The sequence below is a fragment of the Euprymna scolopes genome, chromosome 44, assembly GCF_053919585.1.
Source record: "Euprymna scolopes isolate OS-2025 chromosome 44, ASM5391958v1, whole genome shotgun sequence".
Taxonomy (NCBI): domain Eukaryota; kingdom Metazoa; phylum Mollusca; class Cephalopoda; order Sepiida; family Sepiolidae; genus Euprymna; species Euprymna scolopes.
The window spans coordinates 54,969,866-54,993,357 of record NC_136525.1 but is presented as its reverse complement, the minus strand read 5'-3'; the positions used below and the strand labels follow the sequence as shown (position 1 = coordinate 54,993,357).

General features: G+C 35.6%; 1 protein-coding gene and 2 pseudogenes across 1 annotated transcript in view; 2 read left to right on the top strand and 1 right to left on the bottom strand.

Moving 5' to 3' along the window:
- Positions 1–23,492, bottom strand: part of LOC145268850 (partitioning defective protein 6-like) — a 109,345-nt gene that overhangs the window by 13,453 nt on the left and 72,400 nt on the right. The window lies entirely within an intron of this gene.
- Positions 168–309, top strand: LOC145268897 (U2 spliceosomal RNA; annotated as a pseudogene).
- LOC145268898 (U2 spliceosomal RNA) lies at positions 11,471–11,605 on the top strand (annotated as a pseudogene).

The window sequence follows — 23,492 nt, the reverse complement described above, 5'->3', positions numbered from 1 at the left end:
AGCAACCCCACATATAATAACCTTAGTCAATGTAGGGGCAACCCTTCATACCAATTGTCACTATCCAGCTCCCCTACTCCCCGGGGAGTTGGTCCCCATTTCCCCTTCACTCCTCACTTTAAAAATCGGCCTTGTGCCTAATTTGCTCGGTGAGGGAGTAAATAAATATCCTTTTCTTGGCCTTTTGGCCAAGATCAAAGTGTAGTATCTGTTCTTACTACATGCTGTACTTATGTTTGTAACTTTGTGATATAAAGTGGGGGATCATTTTTCTCTATTAATTTAATGTAAAATGATCCTCCACTTTACAACCAGTCAGTCTCAAAGCCATTCAAGTCATTCTCCAGATCATTCAAGTTGTTTTTTAAGTATTCAAGTCATTCTTAAGGTCATTCAATTCATCCTTAAGTTCATTAAAGTCATTCTAAGTCATTTACTTTTTATTTATTTAAGTCATTTCAGCCCATTTTTCGGTCATTTTAGTTTATCTTTAAAAATTTTATGTCAATCCTACATTCACGCATTCATTCATTACACGAGGACATGCGACTAATGGCTATCGGCCTTGTTTTATTTCAAAGGAGTCGCCACATAAAGGCCTGGGGCCACTCAAGGATAAGGGTTAATAAGTGCAGGGTAGTTAATGGGACAACATCATAGTAATCGTTAGTAGTGTAAATGTGGTAAATTGGATTAATTAAGGGGAGCGGTTCATCAAGAACTTGTTTACATTGGACTTGAAGACGGCCATATTGTAGTCAGCTGGGAAGCAGGCAAATGGAAGACAGTTCCACAGGCGTGCAGTTTTAAGAAAAAAAAAAGCTTTGTTCATGGAATCTACGTTTAGGTTTAGGCACAGATAAAGAGTGGGGGAAATTATTGACAGTGTTTTCAGCTAGACGAGTGTTTCTCGTGAAAGTTTGGCAAGGGGGAGGGAATAAAGGAAGGAGAGAAGGAAAGAGAGAGAAAAAAAGTAAAAAAAAAGAAGAAAAAGAAAAGAAAGGAAGATAAGATAAGATATTGCCTATCATTTTCCGGACCCTTTTTGAATATGTTAGCGTTCATGGTCGATAAGCAAAAAAACTATTCTGACCTGATTTTCTATTAAAAAAAAAGTTTCAATTATACGATAGGGGCACCGAAAAAAATTCTTTTGATCTAGCACACACGAACGTATAATACTCAACTTTTTTTGCGTGTGTAATTCCGATTCCCGTTCTCACCTTGAATGTTAGTTTCACAACGTTTCGACTGATGCAACCTCCGATCAGGTGCCTCTTGTCGAACTACGGCATCTGCTCGGAATTTCAAACAGAACCCTTTTTATTATATGCAAGGATAGCATGTTCTCGTTCCGTCAGCCATTACTGAGAAAAAAAAAAATCTCAATTCGCAATTGTATCTGCAAGGATCCACAACCCAACGGATAAAGTACTTCATAATTTCAGTCGTAAGTTACTCTTTTGGAGGTTGAAGGTTCAATTTCCTGTGCAGACGATACTAAGAAAGCAATTAAAAATTACTTGAGACTTCTACTTGGTAATGGCTGACAGAAAGAAAGCATGTCACCATGGATTAAATAAAAGGTTTCAACAGAAAGAGTCCCGAGTTCGACAAGATCCACCTGAAGAAGGTCGGAGGTTACACCGAGCAAAACATTGTGTAAATAACACTCAAAATAAGAACATTAATCCGAATTCAACATTTTCTTATATATTTTTTTCATATGTGGGCCCCAGGCAATGTCAGATAACCCTATTAGTAATTCATTAGTTAAAAAAAAAAAAAAAAAAAAATTAGTTAAAAAATAACTTTTATAAAATAAAAAAAATATAAATGTTCAAATTTTTTTAATCTGCACTTTTCGGAGTTCATGTGAATGAGAACAGTATGAGAGGGGGGGGGGCACATCTTTTCCCTGAAAGTCTGAGTGGAGATGATTAGTTGTGGGGGTGGCAGTGGGATGGGGGTGGGGGTACGCTCTTATCTTGTGATGATAAGAATTAAGACGAAAGAAACTTTTTTTTTTTTTTCAAGAATATAAATTCTAAATTACTTGGCGTAGAGACCGTGACGTTGGCGAACATTTCTTGATAAATCTATATCATATATATATATATATATATATATGTATATATATGTGTGTGTGTGTGTGTGTGTGTGTGTATATGTGTGTGTATATGTGTGCGTGTATGTGTATATATGTGTGCGTGTATGTGTATATATGTGTGCGTGTATGTGTATATATGTGCGCGTGTATGTGTATATATGTGCGCGTGTATGTGTATATATGTGCGCGTGTATGTGTATATATGTATATATATGTGCGAGTGTATGTGCATATATGTGCGAGTGTATGTGTATATATGTGCGAATGTATGTGTATATATGTGCGAGTGTATGTGTATATATGTGCGAGTGTATGTGTATATATGTGCGAGTGTATGTGTATATATGTGCGAGTGTATGTGTATATATGTGCGAGTGTATGTGTATATATGTGCGAGTGTATGTGTATATATGTGCGTGTATATATATATAGAGATATGTGCGTGTGTAGGTGTGTGTGTATATATGTGCATGCGTGTGCATATACATGTACGCGTGTGTATATCTGTGTGTGCGTGAGAGAGAGAGAGAGAGAGGGGAGGAGGTAGATATAGATAAATATCTGGCGAATCTTTTTCTAGAAAAAAGTCTGAATTTACCAGAAATAAAACCGCATACGAACACCAAAACGTTAGCAGACTTAAAATAATCAAATCCTTAGATAAGAGAAAAATCCAGGTTGTCCTTGATGGTCGTACGTCAAAACAACTTGATATAAACGCGGGTGTGTCACAGGGGTCGATCGAACTTTTTTATTCCTGATATTCATAGATGGCCTCCCTCATAAAATTGTCTCAGAGACAATGGCACAACGCTCTTTAACAGACACGAAGGGAAAACAAATTAACACATATCTAAGGAAATGGCTAAAATCTTGGGAAGACATCCTGTCTATAATGAAATGGGGCTGTGAATGGATGTAATGCTGTGACCCTTTGGGCTGTGATCATAGCGTAGTACCTGTGTTCCACAGACGGGTAGTTCTAGGAGAGAAGCCGTGTTTGTGGAATCTGAGTTTAGATTTCGGCACAGATAGAGAATGTGCGAAATTGTTGATAGTGGTTGTAGCTAGTCGAGAGATTTTTATGAAAGTTTGACAAGATTGACATTCAGATGAACACTTGCGAACAAAATAACGAGAGAGCAGAGACAGGCTCGCAACGTCTCTTCTGTGGGGAAGAGGCTGCAGGGGAGAAAAAAAGTGCATCACCTACTAGGTTTTGAAACCGGTTTTGAATGCAAAATCTTATTTATTTCAAAAAGAACTTATTTAGTATCCAACTTATAAAACAGTGGGACTTAATAGGTTAATACAAGTGGCGTTTCAAAAGTAATGCCTCCTATTTTTTTTCTGCTCAAATCTTAGTTCTAATCTCTGGCCCCCCCTCTCCTCGCCAATCTTTCACGATAAACACCCGTCTAGCTAAAACCACTGTCATTAATTTTCCCCACTCTTTATCTTTATGCCAAAACCAAAACGTAGATTCCATGAACAAAGCTTTCTTAGAAGTGCACGCCTGTGGAACTCTCTTCCGTTTGCCTGTTTCCCACCTGACTACAACTTGGATGTCTTCAAGTTCAAGATAAACAAATTCCTGATGAACCGCCCCCCCCCAAGTAGGACACTTTATCAAATCTCCAATACTAACGATTACTACGATACTATCCCATTGATTACTTACTGTACACGCAATAACCCTCATCCCTGAGTGGCTTCTGGGCCTTGATAAGTGGTCACCCCCAGGTAAAAAAAAAAAAAAAAAAAAAATGGATCAGGGAGGATTGCAAATTGTTATTGTTACATGAAAGGGCTGTCCTCTTCTCATGTAAGTAAGAAGACATACTAGATAAATGAACATGATATTAGGAAAAGGTAAGAATCGAACCCTGTCTGCAAGTGTTAAAAGATAATGGATAAATTGAAATTCTAGGAATGCAGTCGATTGTTAATTCTTTTAGAAATAACTGGATATTAAATATGCCAGTTAAAAGAATGGACAATGCGAGTTTATAGATAATGATTAAAAATAGGTTAGATATTGAACAATTAAAATTGGGAATTCTTTGTTTGACAAAAGTGTGTTTGGACAGACATAGGTAAAATCCATGTGAAAATTAGTCACGTTGGTTAACACCACACTTCTGACGTCATAAACAAAGTAGATTCGCAATATATCGAGATGGAGTTCGAAGTTAGGCAGATAATCAGAGAGTCACACTCACAGCCAGAAAGAGAGAGGAAGAGAGTGAAGTGAAGTTGGTGGAAGAGAAGAGAAACTATGTAGCTATACAAGTTTGAATTCCTGACATCATCAATCGGCTGACAGATGAATAAAGAAATCATCTAATATTTTGTAACTGTTTGTCTTCGTCCCCATATGCCCCCCCATACAACATTATGATGACTGAACTTATGCATTTATAACCTTAAAGTTTCATCTCTGCTGGAGATATTGACGGTATGAGACTAAGAAAGCAAATTTCATGCAGAAAAAAAAAAAAAAAAATTGAACCGATCAACAAGTCACCGACGCCTGTTGAATGTTTACAAAGCCGATGCAGTTGATATCAGCAGTTAGGAGATGGGTTCCAATCACTGAAAGGTAAATGTGTTTGGTATACCATCATCTTTAATGAATTTTGTATAACCCTAACCCCCTTCCAAGTAATATGTCTCTGCCATCATCGATAATGTCTCCCCTCCTCTGTTAACAAGAGCTGTAGAAATGTCTCCGGTCCGTATTGTTGTCAAGATATATGTCATTAACATCTTCGGTTCGGAGTCCTCGTTATACATGTCTCCATACAAAAGTTTCATCTCTCTGTTGAAGATATTGATGGTGTGAGACTAAGAAAGCAAACGCCATGCAGGAAAAAAAAAACAAAAAAAAAAACTGAACCGATCAACAAGCCATCGGCGCCTGTTGAATGTTTACAAAGCCGATGTAGTTCATGTCAGCAGTTAGATGGGTTAGTCGATTTCAGAGTGGCCACAGAGAGATGTGAATGACAAAGCACATACACAGCCATGAACCCCCATCGCTGGCAAAAGTTCATTGAGAATGGTGGTCACCATTTAGAAAAATAATTTCTGGGACACAAAAGGCCGCTCATATTAAAGGGTTCCACTTTTGAGTAAAAAAAAAAACATAGGACGCATTACTTTTGAAACGACCTAGAAAAAAAAAAAAAAAGTCGTTGAGAAACGTTGAATTCGAGGGTCGTTGCTCTTACCACTGGCCTAAATTTATTGGCTGCACTGAAACACACCTTTTCACTGGAGAAAAGAAATCCAGGCAGCCATTTTGTTTTACAAAAAACTTTTCTTTCTTGATTCTTTTGTATAAAGAAACTGTGTTGAATACATTGAGTCGACTTGGTTGAGCAAGATGGCGTTTAATAAGAGGAAAAGAAAGAATGGCTTCATTCAAAGGATTTTATTGCCCAGAATACAACATTTAAGCAAAAATGTTTTGACAAATACAAGAAAAACAAGTCTTGCATTTTGCCATTTGGCTGCGGGAGGGGGTGAATGACGGATAGAAATTGAGTAATATATATATATATATATATATATTTACTATAACCTACAGATACTAGTGTTTCATCCTTTCGGGAATCATCAGTGCAGGGTGTCACTATTAACGCCAGTTTATATATATATATATATATATATATATATATATATATATATATATTCCACTCTTATATTAAAGTCACTTTGTGTGAGTTCCTTTCTCACAGGTTCCGAAACGGCTGAGGCTATCTTTTGCAAATTTCACACAAAGGTAATTTATATGTCTGGCAGTGTTCTTAGATATGTTCTGTACAGAAATTCATCTGATAAGCATAAAAAAAATTTGATCTTACAAATAGTCTTTTTCACTCTGTATAGATGAAAAGAATCTTTACAGGGGAATATTTTACGTTACACAGGCCAATCATTTCTTAAAAAAAAAAAAAAATGATTTGTCATTTGGATATATAGCTGAGCAATAGAACTTTCAACTACAGATCAAATCATCCTGTGTTCAAGCCCGGGTGTACCTCACCATTTGGTTTTAGTTTTTTCTTAATAATGAGTTCAATTTATGATAAAAGAAGAGGTACCATTTAAAATCGCTGCAAATCATTTTTTTTTTTTTTTTGCACATTTTAAAATTAAACATTAATCAGAAGTGACTTTTCCAGGGCATTTATCGTCAAGACCAAATATCAGCTGACGTGATATTGTAAACAAACACAGAATTTGATGAACAACATTATCATTTAAATAATTTTTATTGCAAATTAGTCCACCGGGCAAATTATTCCTCATAATATATAATAAGCAATAGAGGATTGATTCTATAATAATACATATGCAATCTGCATGAATTAAAATATCATGTTTAAGCATATTGTACGACGAGGCAATGCTGGGCGTCCAACTACTGTGTGTGTGTGTGTGTGTGTGTGTGTGTGTGTGTGTGTGTGTGTGTGTGTGTATATATATTTATTCGAAGGTAAACAGTTACATTTGGTCGCTACAAACAGCCATCTGTTTCAGTCAATAAGACTTCGTCAGGCGACCCTGAACCATTCGACGCTATAGCAAAGTCTCATTGACTGAAACAGATGGTTGTTTGTAGTGACCAATTGTGACTGTTTACCTTCAAATAAATAATAAATATTTTCCTCCTGTTATCGAGCACTATCTAACAACATCGTTGAGTTCATTAGTTCCTACTTTTGAATATCTCAAGTCTTGATTTATATATATATATATATATATATATATATATATATATATATATATATTATATAAAACGGAACTTTGTAAGTTTGTTTCCTATGGACTCCTAAACGGCTGGGTCGATTTTTTGAAATTCCACACAAATGTACTTTATCTCCCTGACAGTGTTCTTAGATAGCTTTTGTATTTTAATGTCTTTGATAAGTATTGACAATCGAAACAATCTGATGAAAGAAGAAACAGGTGATTTCGACTAAAGTTAACACCTTACACAGCCTAACATCACAAGTGCATTTGAGAAGTTTTTTTACCGCACAAGCAGAAAGGTCAGACATAAAATCAACAGTGGGTTCTTTGATATGGCAGGAGCGCATTCGAAATGAAGGTTTCTGTTCAAAGCACAACTGAACCAGGATACTTGACTGTCACTTTAAACTTAAATTCAAACTGTTATCACTACACAAGCAGCAAGGCCAGGCATATAAAATTCAACAATAGGTTCTTTGGTATAAGAGCGTATTCAAAATAGATGTTTCTGTTAAGAGCACAATTGAACCATGATAATTGACTTTTGCATTTTAAACTATAATTCAAATCATTATATAAAAATAATTTTATAAAATCAACAGTAGGTTCTCTACAGTGCAATGTAGACTACAATGTAATGTAAACTAAGTCACTGCGGGGAGGCATGTGAAGCTTCCTCCCGGTTCACCGAGATAGGTTTCCAAGTAGAGCAGGCAATCAATTGATTTGGTTAAAAAATGAGTGATTTCAACAGGCAATATGGGAGTGTGAGAAACATTCACTAATCATTCAATCCCGGGCAACGTCGGGTCTCCTTGCTAGTATATAAATAAAATTAACTGTGTGCAAGTTTATTTCCTATGGACTCCTAAACAGCTAGAACGATATTTTTTTAAAAATTTTTACACAAATGTACCTTATGTGTCTAGCAGTGTTTTTAGATAGGTTTTGTATCGGAATGCCTCGGATAAGTATTGAAAATTGATAATCAAAAAACGTCCATTAAAGCAAAAATAGCCTAATTTTCCTCAAGCTAATACTCTAATACAGTCCAACACCACAAGTGCATTTGAAAAGTTTTATTACCGCACAAGCAGAAGTGCCGGTCGTATAAAATCAACAGTATATTCTTTGGTAGGACAGAGGTGCATTCAAAATCAATGTTTCAGTTTAGAGCACAACTGAACCATGATACTTGATTTGTAAACAAACACAGACGGAATTTGATGAACGACATTATCATTATTATTTTATTTATTTTTTTTTTCTTTTGCGAATTAGTTCACTGGGCAAATTGCTGCACTTCAATTTCTTGTTCTGTCAGTGGAGGAGAAATCCTTCACGACTGAGACAATTTTTATTTTTGTTCCTTTTCTCCACTTTAAAAATGACCCTGGTGTCTAACTCTGTCCCGTGGGGAGGCATTGTAAATAGGAATTATTCATAATATAATAATCAATAGGGGATCGATTCTATAATAATTAGGGGTAGGACAACAGCATATTCTTTTCGTTGTTTTGACTCTCGAGTGTGTATCAGTTGATATCTTATGTTTTCATATAGAGTGATGTGGTTCTCGGTTGATTAACTGTGTCGGATATATACTCGAGAGTCAAAACAATGAAAAGAATATGCTGTTGTTATAGCCCTAATGATAATACATAGTCTGCATGAATTAAAATATCATGTTTAAGCGTATTGTACGACCGGGCAGCGCCAGGCGACCAGCTAGTATATATCTCACAATGAATTTACAAACAACTGCTGTGGTCACTGGCCTAAATTTATTTGCTGCACTGAACCAACTCGAAACACACTTTTCATTGTGAAAACAAGCCCAGGTAGCCATTTTTTTTTTTTTTTTACTCAGGTGACAGACGACCGTTTTTCTTTCTTCTTCATTCTTTATGTAAAGAAACACTTTTAAGCGATATGGTCGCTAACAAGAGGAAAAGTAAAGATGGCATTCATTCAAAGCTTTGCATTGGCATACCGCACTTAGTAAAAAAAAAAATAAATAAATAAAAAAAATTAAAAAAATAAAAAAAAGTTGTAAAAAAATAGCAAACCTTAAAGTCAAACCCGAGTGAATGAGAAAAAATAGATTCACATTTAAATAAAAAATGCACAAGAACCCGTCTTACAACAACCATTGTAAATAATTCTTTCGTTCTGTGGAGGCAAAACTTAAACATAACGTATATTTAAATTATTAGTAGGCCGCCTGGCGTTGCCCAGTCGTATAGTATGCATAAATTTTATATTTTAATTTATACAGAAACTGAAACACGTGCATGCGACTATTGTTTGTTTTCTATACACTTCACTTCTTGTAAGCAAAAAAAAAAAAAAAAATACTAGAACTGAGATCGAAACCAAAACAAAGACAGTGAGTCAAGTACGATAACCATTAGTCCAGCTTGACATGATTGTTAAAAAGTGTTTTCAAACCTACTTCTATTTAACACAAGTAATCTGTCTTATGAACAATTCACGCATGCGCATTTGTGAAACAGTTGATGAGAGCAGGAGTTGTACAGCGGCACATCTCCGATCTTGTTTGTTGGATATTGTGTCACTTTCAGACATGATAGAAGGCACCTATCGCTCTTGGGATTTGTACGCAACTGGCCAACTAGTAGATGGTCTGCAATAAAAAAAAAAAACGGTTTTCATCAAACGGAAATGGAATCATGTTGTCTTTCCTCAGGCGAGTTGGCCAAATTCCTCTTCCTCCAACAGTAAAAAAAAAAAAAAAAAAAAAAAAAAAAAATATTAGACACCAAGGTCGAAAAGCAGAATTGAAGAGTCAACATCCTTGAGAAGAAACACTCTGGCCTGCAAAAGAATGACTAGGCGGACCCGCCGGTATTCCCCAGTGGAGGCGCATCAGGACTAGCAAGATATCACAATCAACCGGGAAAAGGTGAATTTCAGAAATGGTCTAGACTGGATTTTGGTGCCAAGGTAAAGTAAGAGATATGGCGTCATGGTTTCCACTCAGTCGTACAGCAATTGCCATTGGCAAGAACATGTCACGTCCCTTGGAATCTGAGTGGCATGTCTCTGATCAGAGTTCCAACATTCTTCATCTCTTTCAATAATCATTACATATCATTTTGTGTTCTCTCAACAGCCGTTTTCCATTGATTTCTCACTAGCAACTATTATTGGTTTTCCCGGGAATTTAAGTGACAATAAGCCTTCCCAAGCTCCCAGTACTCTCCTCACTCTCCCAGTGGAAGTCTGGTTGGTACTCTCTCTCTCTCTTTCCTTGACCTTTCCATCCTCCTCGACTCATTCCAGCAGTTTTTGTGTAGTACAAGCCGAAAGTGGTGGCACCACATTCCCGTTGATCCTTATCCCCCAATGGCTTTTTAGGCTTGATAAATGTTGATTTCTTAAAAAAAGAAAAAAAAAAAAGAAAAGAAAATCTTAATATTTCCTCCCATGATTTTAGTCTTCCCCTAATCTGTAGTAGAATGAGATCATAACATTTAATGCTACTAAGACTAAGCTTCTTTCCTTTAACATTGACAAGAAACCTTAACCACTGATAGCCATGAAACCTTACTTGAAAGCCCTTCCTTCAAACCGCTCAGCTTAACAATCACAAGCAACATGAACTGGAACAAATACATAGAAGACATTGCTAAAGCTGCTGTGAAGAAGGTGGACTCCCTCTACCGTGCTAGAAAATTACTTACACCAGAGAGTATCCTATATCTTTACAAAGCCACAATTTGTTCATGCGTGGAGTATTTTTTTTTTTTTTTTCAGTCACATGTAAGCGACTCTATAAGTCACTCCGTCGGTCGGTCGATCGGTTTGTCCGTAACACTTTTGTGCTTGGCCTTTTTGGTTAAGATCAAAGGTCTGTTGTGAATAGATGCTGTTCTTAGCTTTTTAAGCCTTGGCCTTTTGGCAAAGATCAAAGTGTAGTTGCCTTTTTCTGTTGTTCTTGGCCTTCGGGCCGGGATCAAAGTGTAGTATCTGTTCCGACATGACTAGCTATGACTAGCAAAGACCAGATGTGGGGGCAACCCCACATGCCTGACCTCTAACCAGCTCCCATTTCCCACCTTTCGGGAGCTGGTCCCCTTTTTCCCTTCCCCCTCCCTTCACTCCTCACATTAAAAATTGGCCTTGTGCCTAATTTGCTCGGTGGGGGAGCAAATAAATACCATCTGTTCTGCAGATGCTGCACTTAAGATAATTTGTACCAGTCAATGGAGGGGAAACCCTCTATACTGGGACAATTATTATTTTTGGTAACCAGAGTGGCCCCTTTTTGCCTACTTTTAGGGGAGCTGGTTTTTACCCCACATTAAAAACGGCCTTGTGCCTTATTTGCTTTGGTGGGGAAGCAAATAAATACATCAAAGTGTAGTATCTGTTCCGGCAGATACTGCTAGCAAAGACCATATGTGGGAGCAACCCCACATATAATAACCTTAGTCAATGTAGGGGCAACCCTTCATACCAATTGTCACTATCCAGCTCCCCTACTCCCCGGGGAGTTGGTCCCCATTTCCCCTTCACTCCTCACTTTAAAAATCGGCCTTGTGCCTAATTTGCTCGGTGAGGGAGTAAATAAATATCCTTTTCTTGGCCTTTTGGCCAAGATCAAAGTGTAGTATCTGTTCTTACTACATGCTGTACTTATGTTTGTAACTTTGTGATATAAAGTGGGGGATCACTTTTCTCTATTAATTTAATGTAAAATGATCCTCCACTTTACAACCAGTCAGTCTCAAAGCCATTCAAGTCATTCTCCAGATCATTCAAGTTGTTTTTTAAGTATTCAAGTCATTCTTAAGGTCATTCAATTCATCCTTAAGTTCATTAAAGTCATTCTAAGTCATTTACTTTTTATTTATTTAAGTCATTTCAGCCCATTTTTCGGTCATTTTAGTTTATCTTTAAAAATTTTATGTCAATCCTACATTCACGCATTCATTCATTACACGAGGACATGCGACTAATGGCTATCGGCCTTGTTTTATTTCAAAGGAGTCGCCACATAAAGGCCTGGGGCCACTCAAGGATAAGGGTTAATAAGTGCAGGGTAGTTAATGGGACAACATCATAGTAATCGTTAGTAGTGTAAATGTGGTAAATTGGATTAATTAAGGGGAGCGGTTCATCAAGAACTTGTTTACATTGGACTTGAAGACGGCCATATTGTAGTCAGCTGGGAAGCAGGCAAATGGAAGACAGTTCCACAGGCGTGCAGTTTTAAGAAAAAAAAAAGCTTTGTTCATGGAATCTACGTTTAGGTTTAGGCACAGATAAAGAGTGGGGGAAATTATTGACAGTGTTTTCAGCTAGACGAGTGTTTCTCGTGAAAGTTTGGCAAGGGGGAGGGAATAAAGGAAGGAGAGAAGGAAAGAGAGAGAAAAAAAGTAAAAAAAAAGAAGAAAAAGAAAAGAAAGGAAGATAAGATAAGATATTGCCTATCATTTTCCGGACCCTTTTTGAATATGTTAGCGTTCATGGTCGATAAGCAAAAAAACTATTCTGACCTGATTTTCTATTAAAAAAAAAGTTTCAATTATACGATAGGGGCACCGAAAAAAATTCTTTTGATCTAGCACACACGAACGTATAATACTCAACTTTTTTTGCGTGTGTAATTCCGATTCCCGTTCTCACCTTGAATGTTAGTTTCACAACGTTTCGACTGATGCAACCTCCGATCAGGTGCCTCTTGTCGAACTACGGCATCTGCTCGGAATTTCAAACAGAACCCTTTTTATTATATGCAAGGATAGCATGTTCTCGTTCCGTCAGCCATTACTGAGAAAAAAAAAAATCTCAATTCGCAATTGTATCTGCAAGGATCCACAACCCAACGGATAAAGTACTTCATAATTTCAGTCGTAAGTTACTCTTTTGGAGGTTGAAGGTTCAATTTCCTGTGCAGACGATACTAAGAAAGCAATTAAAAATTACTTGAGACTTCTACTTGGTAATGGCTGACAGAAAGAAAGCATGTCACCATGGATTAAATAAAAGGTTTCAACAGAAAGAGTCCCGAGTTCGACAAGATCCACCTGAAGAAGGTCGGAGGTTACACCGAGCAAAACATTGTGTAAATAACACTCAAAATAAGAACATTAATCCGAATTCAACATTTTCTTATATATTTTTTTCATATGTGGGCCCCAGGCAATGTCAGATAACCCTATTAGTAATTCATTAGTTAAAAAAAAAAAAAAAAAAAAATTAGTTAAAAAATAACTTTTATAAAATAAAAAAAATATAAATGTTCAAATTTTTTTAATCTGCACTTTTCGGAGTTCATGTGAATGAGAACAGTATGAGAGGGGGGGGGGGCACATCTTTTCCCTGAAAGTCTGAGTGGAGATGATTAGTTGTGGGGGTGGCAGTGGGATGGGGGTGGGGGTACGCTCTTATCTTGTGATGATAAGAATTAAGACGAAAGAAACTTTTTTTTTTTTTTCAAGAATATAAATTCTAAATTACTTGGCGTAGAGACCGTGACGTTGGCGAACATTTCTTGATAAATCTATATCATATATATATATATATATATATATGTATATATATGTGTGTGTGTGTGTGTGTGTGTGTGTATATGTGTGTGTATATGTGTGCGTGTATGTGTATATATGTGTGCGTGTATGTGTATATATGTGTGCGTGTATGTGTATATATGTGCGCGTGTATGTGTATATATGTGCGCGTGTATGTGTATATATGTGCGCGTGTATGTGTATATATGTATATATATGTGCGAGTGTATGTGCATATATGTGCGAGTGTATGTGTATATATGTGCGAATGTATGTGTATATATGTGCGAGTGTATGTGTATATATGTGCGAGTGTATGTGTATATATGTGCGAGTGTATGTGTATATATGTGCGAGTGTATGTGTATATATGTGCGAGTGTATGTGTATATATGTGCGAGTGTATGTGTATATATGTGCGTGTATATATATATAGAGATATGTGCGTGTGTAGGTGTGTGTGTATATATGTGCATGCGTGTGCATATACATGTACGCGTGTGTATATCTGTGTGTGCGTGAGAGAGAGAGAGAGAGAGGGGAGGAGGTAGATATAGATAAATATCTGGCGAATCTTTTTCTAGAAAAAAGTCTGAATTTACCAGAAATAAAACCGCATACGAACACCAAAACGTTAGCAGACTTAAAATAATCAAATCCTTAGATAAGAGAAAAATCCAGGTTGTCCTTGATGGTCGTACGTCAAAACAACTTGATATAAACGCGGGTGTGTCACAGGGGTCGATCGAACTTTTTTATTCCTGATATTCATAGATGGCCTCCCTCATAAAATTGTCTCAGAGACAATGGCACAACGCTCTTTAACAGACACGAAGGGAAAACAAATTAACACATATCTAAGGAAATGGCTAAAATCTTGGGAAGACATCCTGTCTATAATGAAATGGGGCTGTGAATGGATGTAATGCTGTGACCCTTTGGGCTGTGATCATAGCGTAGTACCTGTGTTCCACAGACGGGTAGTTCTAGGAGAGAAGCCGTGTTTGTGGAATCTGAGTTTAGATTTCGGCACAGATAGAGAATGTGCGAAATTGTTGATAGTGGTTGTAGCTAGTCGAGAGATTTTTATGAAAGTTTGACAAGATTGACATTCAGATGAACACTTGCGAACAAAATAACGAGAGAGCAGAGACAGGCTCGCAACGTCTCTTCTGTGGGGAAGAGGCTGCAGGGGAGAAAAAAAGTGCATCACCTACTAGGTTTTGAAACCGGTTTTGAATGCAAAATCTTATTTATTTCAAAAAGAACTTATTTAGTATCCAACTTATAAAACAGTGGGACTTAATAGGTTAATACAAGTGGCGTTTCAAAAGTAATGCCTCCTATTTTTTTTCTGCTCAAATCTTAGTTCTAATCTCTGGCCCCCCCTCTCCTCGCCAATCTTTCACGATAAACACCCGTCTAGCTAAAACCACTGTCATTAATTTTCCCCACTCTTTATCTTTATGCCAAAACCAAAACGTAGATTCCATGAACAAAGCTTTCTTAGAAGTGCACGCCTGTGGAACTCTCTTCCGTTTGCCTGTTTCCCACCTGACTACAACTTGGATGTCTTCAAGTTCAAGATAAACAAATTCCTGATGAACCGCCCCCCCCCAAGTAGGACACTTTATCAAATCTCCAATACTAACGATTACTACGATACTATCCCATTGATTACTTACTGTACACGCAATAACCCTCATCCCTGAGTGGCTTCTGGGCCTTGATAAGTGGTCACCCCCAGGTAAAAAAAAAAAAAAAAAAAAAATGGATCAGGGAGGATTGCAAATTGTTATTGTTACATGAAAGGGCTGTCCTCTTCTCATGTAAGTAAGAAGACATACTAGATAAATGAACATGATATTAGGAAAAGGTAAGAATCGAACCCTGTCTGCAAGTGTTAAAAGATAATGGATAAATTGAAATTCTAGGAATGCAGTCGATTGTTAATTCTTTTAGAAATAACTGGATATTAAATATGCCAGTTAAAAGAATGGACAATGCGAGTTTATAGATAATGATTAAAAATAGGTTAGATATTGAACAATTAAAATTGGGAATTCTTTGTTTGACAAAAGTGTGTTTGGACAGACATAGGTAAAATCCATGTGAAAATTAGTCACGTTGGTTAACACCACACTTCTGACGTCATAAACAAAGTAGATTCGCAATATATCGAGATGGAGTTCGAAGTTAGGCAGATAATCAGAGAGTCACACTCACAGCCAGAAAGAGAGAGGAAGAGAGTGAAGTGAAGTTGGTGGAAGAGAAGAGAAACTATGTAGCTATACAAGTTTGAATTCCTGACATCATCAATCGGCTGACAGATGAATAAAGAAATCATCTAATATTTTGTAACTGTTTGTCTTCGTCCCCATATGCCCCCCCATACAACATTATGATGACTGAACTTATGCATTTATAACCTTAAAGTTTCATCTCTGCTGGAGATATTGACGGTATGAGACTAAGAAAGCAAATTTCATGCAGAAAAAAAAAAAAAAAAATTGAACCGATCAACAAGTCACCGACGCCTGTTGAATGTTTACAAAGCCGATGCAGTTGATATCAGCAGTTAGGAGATGGGTTCCAATCACTGAAAGGTAAATGTGTTTGGTATACCATCATCTTTAATGAATTTTGTATAACCCTAACCCCCTTCCAAGTAATATGTCTCTGCCATCATCGATAATGTCTCCCCTCCTCTGTTAACAAGAGCTGTAGAAATGTCTCCGGTCCGTATTGTTGTCAAGATATATGTCATTAACATCTTCGGTTCGGAGTCCTCGTTATACATGTCTCCATACAAAAGTTTCATCTCTCTGTTGAAGATATTGATGGTGTGAGACTAAGAAAGCAAACGCCATGCAGGAAAAAAAAAACAAAAAAAAAAACTGAACCGATCAACAAGCCATCGGCGCCTGTTGAATGTTTACAAAGCCGATGTAGTTCATGTCAGCAGTTAGATGGGTTAGTCGATTTCAGAGTGGCCACAGAGAGATGTGAATGACAAAGCACATACACAGCCATGAACCCCCATCGCTGGCAAAAGTTCATTGAGAATGGTGGTCACCATTTAGAAAAATAATTTCTGGGACACAAAAGGCCGCTCATATTAAAGGGTTCCACTTTTGAGTAAAAAAAAAAACATAGGACGCATTACTTTTGAAACGACCTAGAAAAAAAAAAAAAAAGTCGTTGAGAAACGTTGAATTCGAGGGTCGTTGCTCTTACCACTGGCCTAAATTTATTGGCTGCACTGAAACACACCTTTTCACTGGAGAAAAGAAATCCAGGCAGCCATTTTGTTTTACAAAAAACTTTTCTTTCTTGATTCTTTTGTATAAAGAAACTGTGTTGAATACATTGAGTCGACTTGGTTGAGCAAGATGGCGTTTAATAAGAGGAAAAGAAAGAATGGCTTCATTCAAAGGATTTTATTGCCCAGAATACAACATTTAAGCAAAAATGTTTTGACAAATACAAGAAAAACAAGTCTTGCATTTTGCCATTTGGCTGCGGGAGGGGGTGAATGACGGATAGAAATTGAGTAATATATATATATATATATATATATTTACTATAACCTACAGATACTAGTGTTTCATCCTTTCGGGAATCATCAGTGCAGGGTGTCACTATTAACGCCAGTTTATATATATATATATATATATATATATATATATATATATATATATATATTCCACTCTTATATTAAAGTCACTTTGTGTGAGTTCCTTTCTCACAGGTTCCGAAACGGCTGAGGCTATCTTTTGCAAATTTCACACAAAGGTAATTTATATGTCTGGCAGTGTTCTTAGATATGTTCTGTACAGAAATTCATCTGATAAGCATAAAAAAAATTTGATCTTACAAATAGTCTTTTTCACTCTGTATAGATGAAAAGAATCTTTACAGGGGAATATTTTACGTTACACAGGCCAATCATTTCTTAAAAAAAAAAAAAAATGATTTGTCATTTGGATATATAGCTGAGCAATAGAACTTTCAACTACAGATCAAATCATCCTGTGTTCAAGCCCGGGTGTACCTCACCATTTGGTTTTAGTTTTTTCTTAATAATGAGTTCAATTTATGATAAAAGAAGAGGTACCATTTAAAATCGCTGCAAATCATTTTTTTTTTTTTTTTGCACATTTTAAAATTAAACATTAATCAGAAGTGACTTTTCCAGGGCATTTATCGTCAAGACCAAATATCAGCTGACGTGATATTGTAAACAAACACAGAATTTGATGAACAACATTATCATTTAAATAATTTTTATTGCAAATTAGTCCACCGGGCAAATTATTCCTCATAATATATAATAAGCAATAGAGGATTGATTCTATAATAATACATATGCAATCTGCATGAATTAAAATATCATGTTTAAGCATATTGTACGACGAGGCAATGCTGGGCGTCCAACTACTGTGTGTGTGTGTGTGTGTGTGTGTGTGTGTGTGTGTGTGTGTATATATATTTATTCGAAGGTAAACAGTTACATTTGGTCGCTACAAACAGCCATCTGTTTCAGTCAATAAGACTTCGTCAGGCGACCCTGAACCATTCGACGCTATAGCAAAGTCTCATTGACTGAAACAGATGGTTGTTTGTAGTGACCAATTGTGACTGTTTACCTTCAAATAAATAATAAATATTTTCCTCCTGTTATCGAGCACTATCTAACAACATCGTTGAGTTCATTAGTTCCTACTTTTGAATATCTCAAGTCTTGATTTATATATATATATATATATATATATATATATATATATATATATATTATATAAAACGGAACTTTGTAAGTTTGTTTCCTATGGACTCCTAAACGGCTGGGTCGATTTTTTGAAATTCCACACAAATGTACTTTATCTCCCTGACAGTGTTCTTAGATAGCTTTTGTATTTTAATGTCTTTGATAAGTATTGACAATCGAAACAATCTGATGAAAGAAGAAACAGGTGATTTCGACTAAAGTTAACACCTTACACAGCCTAACATCACAAGTGCATTTGAGAAGTTTTTTTACCGCACAAGCAGAAAGGTCAGACATAAAATCAACAGTGGGTTCTTTGATATGGCAGGAGCGCATTCGAAATGAAGGTTTCTGTTCAAAGCACAACTGAACCAGGATACTTGACTGTCACTTTAAACTTAAATTCAAACTGTTATCACTACACAAGCAGCAAGGCCAGGCATATAAAATTCAACAATAGGTTCTTTGGTATAAGAGCGTATTCAAAATAGATGTTTCTGTTAAGAGCACAATTGAACCATGATAATTGACTTTTGCATTTTAAACTATAATTCAAATCATTATATAAAAATAATTTTATAAAATCAACAGTAGGTTCTCTACAGTGCAATGTAGACTACAATGTAATGTAAACTAAGTCACTGCGGGGAGGCATGTGAAGCTTCCTCCCGGTTCACCGAGATAGGTTTCCAAGTAGAGCAGGCAATCAATTGATTTGGTTAAAAAATGAGTGATTTCAACAGGCAATATGGGAGTGTGAGAAACATTCACTAATCATTCAATCCCGGGCAACGTCGGGTCTCCTTGCTAGTATATAAATAAAATTAACTGTGTGCAAGTTTATTTCCTATGGACTCCTAAACAGCTAGAACGATATTTTTTTAAAAATTTTTACACAAATGTACCTTATGTGTCTAGCAGTGTTTTTAGATAGGTTTTGTATCGGAATGCCTCGGATAAGTATTGAAAATTGATAATCAAAAAACGTCCATTAAAGCAAAAATAGCCTAATTTTCCTCAAGCTAATACTCTAATACAGTCCAACACCACAAGTGCATTTGAAAAGTTTTATTACCGCACAAGCAGAAGTGCCGGTCGTATAAAATCAACAGTATATTCTTTGGTAGGACAGAGGTGCATTCAAAATCAATGTTTCAGTTTAGAGCACAACTGAACCATGATACTTGATTTGTAAACAAACACAGACGGAATTTGATGAACGACATTATCATTATTATTTTATTTATTTTTTTTTTCTTTTGCGAATTAGTTCACTGGGCAAATTGCTGCACTTCAATTTCTTGTTCTGTCAGTGGAGGAGAAATCCTTCACGACTGAGACAATTTTTATTTTTGTTCCTTTTCTCCACTTTAAAAATGACCCTGGTGTCTAACTCTGTCCCGTGGGGAGGCATTGTAAATAGGAATTATTCATAATATAATAATCAATAGGGGATCGATTCTATAATAATTAGGGGTAGGACAACAGCATATTCTTTTCGTTGTTTTGACTCTCGAGTGTGTATCAGTTGATATCTTATGTTTTCATATAGAGTGATGTGGTTCTCGGTTGATTAACTGTGTCGGATATATACTCGAGAGTCAAAACAATGAAAAGAATATGCTGTTGTTATAGCCCTAATGATAATACATAGTCTGCATGAATTAAAATATCATGTTTAAGCGTATTGTACGACCGGGCAGCGCCAGGCGACCAGCTAGTATATATCTCACAATGAATTTACAAACAACTGCTGTGGTCACTGGCCTAAATTTATTTGCTGCACTGAACCAACTCGAAACACACTTTTCATTGTGAAAACAAGCCCAGGTAGCCATTTTTTTTTTTTTTTTACTCAGGTGACAGACGACCGTTTTTCTTTCTTCTTCATTCTTTATGTAAAGAAACACTTTTAAGCGATATGGTCGCTAACAAGAGGAAAAGTAAAGATGGCATTCATTCAAAGCTTTGCATTGGCATACCGCACTTAGTAAAAAAAAAAATAAATAAATAAAAAAAATTAAAAAAATAAAAAAAAGTTGTAAAAAAATAGCAAACCTTAAAGTCAAACCCGAGTGAATGAGAAAAAATAGATTCACATTTAAATAAAAAATGCACAAGAACCCGTCTTACAACAACCATTGTAAATAATTCTTTCGTTCTGTGGAGGCAAAACTTAAACATAACGTATATTTAAATTATTAGTAGGCCGCCTGGCGTTGCCCAGTCGTATAGTATGCATAAATTTTATATTTTAATTTATACAGAAACTGAAACACGTGCATGCGACTATTGTTTGTTTTCTATACACTTCACTTCTTGTAAGCAAAAAAAAAAAAAAAAATACTAGAACTGAGATCGAAACCAAAACAAAGACAGTGAGTCAAGTACGATAACCATTAGTCCAGCTTGACATGATTGTTAAAAAGTGTTTTCAAACCTACTTCTATTTAACACAAGTAATCTGTCTTATGAACAATTCACGCATGCGCATTTGTGAAACAGTTGATGAACAGATAAAAATCCGATGACCCCCCCCCTCACGTTCAAATTTTTCAATTTTGATCACGTAGCAGTTCTTTTTTCCAGATGAAAACCGATTAAAAGGCTTTTCGTGTCTGAATACCCTATGTATCAAATTTCAAGTCTGTGGATCAAAAATTCGTTGAGTATATAGGTTGAGAAGTGTCCTCACATACACATTCTCACTTTCATAGATATATGGATTAGGCTAGCATGCTCTTGTCTCGCGAGCCATAAATGGGTAGAAGAAATCTCAAATAATTAACAGTTATATTGCGAGTATCACCTGCACCGAAGATTGAACCTTCAACTTCTGGAAGAGAGTAACTTAGAACTGAACTCTACTTAGTACTAGTGTTAGGACGATTAATCCGAATCGGGAATTGGAGCTTTTTGGGGTATCGGAATCGTTACTGGAAAAATTTGAGCTTATTTCCCGATGCCAAAACCAATTCCTTAAATTATCTTTTTTATTTGATATTGATTTAAAAAAAACAAAAAACAAAAAAAAACAAAAACAAACATCGTACCCTAATTGTAGTAATAATAAAATAAAAAATATTTATTGATTTTAAACTCCCAGTAAGATTAAAATCTCTAGATCACCCCCTCACAAATGTGGTTTTACGTTTGAGGAAATATATTCACATTCAAAATGTTTTTACAGTAATCGGAACAAAATAACATTTTTATAGTTAAATATTTAGAGATTTACAAAGAATCGGAATCGGTAATTGTATTGGAATCGGGAATTTATTTAGTATGGAATCGGGAATTGTATCAGAATCTTGAAATATATTGGAATCGTCCCATCATACTTAGTACTTTATCCGTTACGCCACAGATCCTTGCAGAATAATCCAAATAATGTAAATTTGGAATCTTGATTTCAAAATCAGAAACTTAATTTTTTTTTTTTGCATTCTTCTGACTATTGTTCTCATTTTGAGTGTCATTTTCATCCAAAGAATTTCTAACAGATGGAATTTATTATAAAACAATCAACTTGAAGGTTTTTTTTTTTTCATGGAAGTATTTCTACTTTAAGATTCAGCTATTTCGCTTATTTTGTCCGCATTAAAAATAAAATATTTTTAATAATAACAAGCGAGGGGTACCTGGCGTTGCCCGGGTGTTTGGAGGTGTGTGTGTGGAGGGGGGGGGGGGGTTAAGCTATATGGTCTACCGACTGATGCCTTCAATTTTAGGTAGTTTTGGTTGTTTTTGTTTTACGGCATATCAACCCTTTTCAAGTTATTTAATGCCAAGTCTTATAATTTTGAAGGAAAATGTTTTAATAGAATTTTTTTTTTTTTTGTTCAAGTCGGTTTCTATTTAATCCATAGTTGGGACTAACAGCTACTACCACTCCGTGGACCTGGGAGCAATGGTAATTAAGAGGTGGCTCCACACTCCCCAAAGCCCACAAACTGGGGCCTCACCATTGGATATAGTTTAAGGTCATATCCAGGACCTTTAATTTTAGGAAAAAAAATAAAAATTAGCCTAAATAGGTGTTTTTCACCCCGAAAACACCCTGGGGCACAAGCCCCAGAATTTTCCCAGGGTCAAATATTACGTTTCCAGATGTTTATCCATGTGATCTTGCGTTTGGGTAATTTTCAATAAAATCTAATTTTCAGCAAAATCTAATGGTCCGAAAAAATTCTATGTCCCAGAAAATGCTAATTTTTTGGCCATTTTTATTCTTGTGGACCCCTGGGGACGCAACCAGAATTTTTATCAAAATTCCGAGAATGTTACATTTTCTCTCTTGGATAGTTGTAACGTCATGCAAAATTTCAGAAAAATATAATGAGTAGTTATTGAGAATGTTGGGAACGAACAGACGAGGGTTAATTCTAAGGTTCAAATCTGACTAAGTCGATAGACCAATAATAAATGCTAATGATAATAATAATGATACTGATAATAATGATAATAACAATAATAATGATAATAATAATAATGATAATAATGATAATAACAATAATAATGATGATAATAATGATAATAACAATAATAATGACAATAATAATAATGATAATGATAATAATAATGATGATAATAATGATAACAATAATGATAATAATAACAATAATAATAACAATAATAATAACAATGATAATAATAATACGTTTTCTCAGACAAAATAAAAAATCATTTCAATTTGTCAACAACAAGATCACTAAACTAAATAATCTCAACTGATACCAAACAAAATTATCATGAAGGGCCAAGGAGAATGAAAGAACACGAGAAAACTAAATAATTTTGTTTCGTATTATAATAAAATAAAATACAAATAAAACTAAAACTAATAAAATAACAATAAAATAGAATGTTAATGACTATAGTAATAACAATGGTATTAATTAAATAATTATAATATTAATGACAATACTAAAATAATAACAAAATAAAATAATGATATTGATAATAAAGATAATAATGCTAACTAGCAGGACCTGTGGAAATTCCACAGAGGACTCATTCATGTGTAATATATTGAATATTGGCATTCTGTAGATGTTCAGTGCAAATGAAGACGCTCTGATATTATTGTAGCCCTTTTGTTAAAGCTGTAAAAGTATTTATTTAAGCTAGCAGGGACGCCTTGCATTGCCCGGTAGTTTTCTTTTTTTTGTTTGTTAAAACTTCAAAAGTATTTGTCTAAGCTAGCCCGGCAAAGCCCGGTCGTAAAGTACACTAAAATATGATATTTTAATTCTTGCAGATTTCGTATATATTATTATAGAGTTAATGTTCTATCGATTTTTATATATTATAA